Source organism: Octopus bimaculoides, chromosome 13, assembly GCF_001194135.2.
Source record: "Octopus bimaculoides isolate UCB-OBI-ISO-001 chromosome 13, ASM119413v2, whole genome shotgun sequence".
Classification (NCBI taxonomy): Eukaryota; Metazoa; Mollusca; class Cephalopoda; order Octopoda; family Octopodidae; genus Octopus; species Octopus bimaculoides.
The window spans coordinates 1,663,643-1,666,442 of record NC_068993.1 but is presented as its reverse complement, the minus strand read 5'-3'; the positions used below and the strand labels follow the sequence as shown (position 1 = coordinate 1,666,442).

The window sequence follows — 2,800 nt, the reverse complement described above, 5'->3', positions numbered from 1 at the left end:
ATATATATATATATATATATAAACCGACATAATCTCTTATTACAGACCTTTTACTCTCGAATAAACACAGAATTAAAGATAACCCCTCGTCAAGGGAGCGATGAATCGACTCAAAGATATTTGTGGTTTTTGTTGCTGTTGTTGTTGTTGTAACAGAGAAGAGAAGAGAAAGAAAGAAAAATTAATGTCTTAGACAAACAGGAAGTCATTTTGTTTTCAATTTATTGTTTGTCATTTTCTCACCCCCACCACCATTTTACATATTTGATATATATATATATGTGTATATATATATATATATATATACGCACACACACATACCTAATACATACATACATACATACATACATACATACATACATACATACATACATACATACATACATGTCGCAAACGTTACAAAAATTTCAACTGACGTCTGCGAAAATATGTCGTAGCCGGGTTTTATCAGCTATACACACCCTTTTGCTGTGTTATCTCTTTCGATCACTGAAGTGCGGTCATGCTACAGCCACGCTTTCAAATATTTCTCAATCAATTCTTCTGTCGACCCTCAATCCGAAATCGGTCTGGTATCCATTGTATCAGTTTATATTTATTGAATGGCTAAGTTCACCTAAGTATTGTTACATTACTTTAGGGACAGAAATACCAAAAGGCACCGACAGATGAGGCACTGATTTCACACATATGAACACACATAGTATATTTATAACATATATATAAATGCATATATGCACATGTATGTATGTATATATATATATATACATATAAATGCATATATACACAAACACACAAAAGGTTTCCGTACAGTTTCCATCTTTCAATTACAAGACACCGGTGAACCCGAAATTATTGCAAAAACGACTAGTTCAAAATGTCGCTCGATAGGATCGTCCTGGTAATCATGAGGTTACGAAGTAAACTTCGTAAGTCTGTTGTAGACCCCGTGACCCTTTACAGAGACGCTAACATTGGGAACTAGGTCTCAGTACTCGTAACGCAGAGTATTCTGATAAGGGCCACCTAGGTACCATATGGTGACACCCAAGGTGCCAATATTTATAGGAAAATTCACCGTAAAAAAATAATAAATTGGAAAACAAAAGGCTTTGCAGTTTTCTTAAAATGGCGACTTCATCAGTTAACCTTCCAATTAGAGAAGGGTAATTTCTTTCAAATTAATTATTTAGTTTACAGTCTGCTTCTTTATGGCGAAATTTCCTGCGGCAAATTTTTCGGATTTGAGCGCCAATCACTAATCCTGGAGTGATACTCTTTTAACCGCTCCTGAAAGGGTTAAAAGTATAATTGACTTCGATAGGATTTGAACTCAGAAGTAAGAGACCCAGAACGAATACCGCGAGACATCTTGTCCGACGCTCTAACCACTCCGCAAAACCGGAAACACTCCCGAAATAAAGCTGAGAATCATGTTTCTTCGTATTTATTTTGGTGATGTTTATGGGGAGACGTCTTGTCGCATCAGTTCTGGCTTCGAATGTTAGGATTTCATATATTATTTAATATCACCAGTTACGTACTGGGGGGGGGCGATTTAATCGACTGCCAACACGCCCCCCCCCCCCACTTCCCAAAAGTTTCGGGTCTTGTGCCTAGAGTAGAAAAGAATATCACAGGTTTCTTCAGGGTGGGAAACGTGGCCTCTGGGTGTCAGCGAAATGGTAACAGGGATCTCGTATCAGATGGAGCGACGCATCGACTGGAGTAATAACTGGGTCACACATGAATAGGGATGAATACAAAGAGCGAACCCCTGCTTAAAATGTGATAAATGAAGGTAGTAGATGTAGTCATTTGAAGAGAGTTCTCGTAACCATTATGAGATGTTAACAAACCTTTGAGCACATGTAATGGTACAATGTAATAAAGAGAAAGGCTGTAATACATTTATAGTTTGGGAACATTCGAGAAAAAATTGTGACTTCTATAATAATCTAAGTCGTGTAATCTTAACATGAGGCGACACGTGAAATAGTAACAGGAAGAGATACGTATCTTGGTGAAATTTATTATATCTTAATCAGGATTAGCATTATCTTTGTCAGCTGAATGAACAAATATATTCCTGACGAAATATAATCTCAGACAGTCTAAGATTTTATATATATGTGTGTGTGTGTGTGTGTGATGTAACTAAGTCTTAGTTTCTTTTATGATGTTTTAATATTGACTATTGTAGCCCTGAGATATAACGTAGCTAGCTCGATACTTCCATAATTAATGCAGTGGACTAATAATTGGGATCGATTGCATAGACCCCCAAAAGGATGAAAAAGAAATCGTGATTTTTGGTCTTGTCAATGGTAGATACTTGACTGTTGGAAATTTGAACGCAGAACGTAACGAGCTAGAAGAAATGTGGTGAGTGTTTTTGTCCTACGTGTTAACGTTTCTGCCAACTCGCCAGCTAAACGGGTTATGCACCAATATGATTAATAAAACAAGATAAGCAATAAGATTTCTTCGTTTTTCTCCAAATTGTTAACATGAAAATATGGTTGTTAGTTTTTAAAGTTTCCATATGAAATAGCAGCAGACGTTTTTTGTTTGTCTTCAGTGAAAAAAAAATTGAAAATCGTTGCTTTAAGCAAAAGAAATCGTTGATAGTTAAAGATATTTTGAAATTTTGTTCTCGAAATAGAGTGAATACTGCGTACATTGGAATTGTTTATCCAAATAGAACTTGGTCTTTTCGGGAAGTATTTATCTGCCGAAACAAATTTCTCCATTTGCTGTGATGTCGATGAATATATGGGAAAATATATATATATATATA

General features: G+C 35.8%; 1 protein-coding gene across 2 annotated transcripts in view; it reads right to left on the bottom strand.

Moving 5' to 3' along the window:
* Positions 1-2,800, bottom strand: part of LOC106868072 (uncharacterized) — a 50,375-nt gene that overhangs the window by 29,406 nt on the left and 18,169 nt on the right. The window lies entirely within an intron of this gene.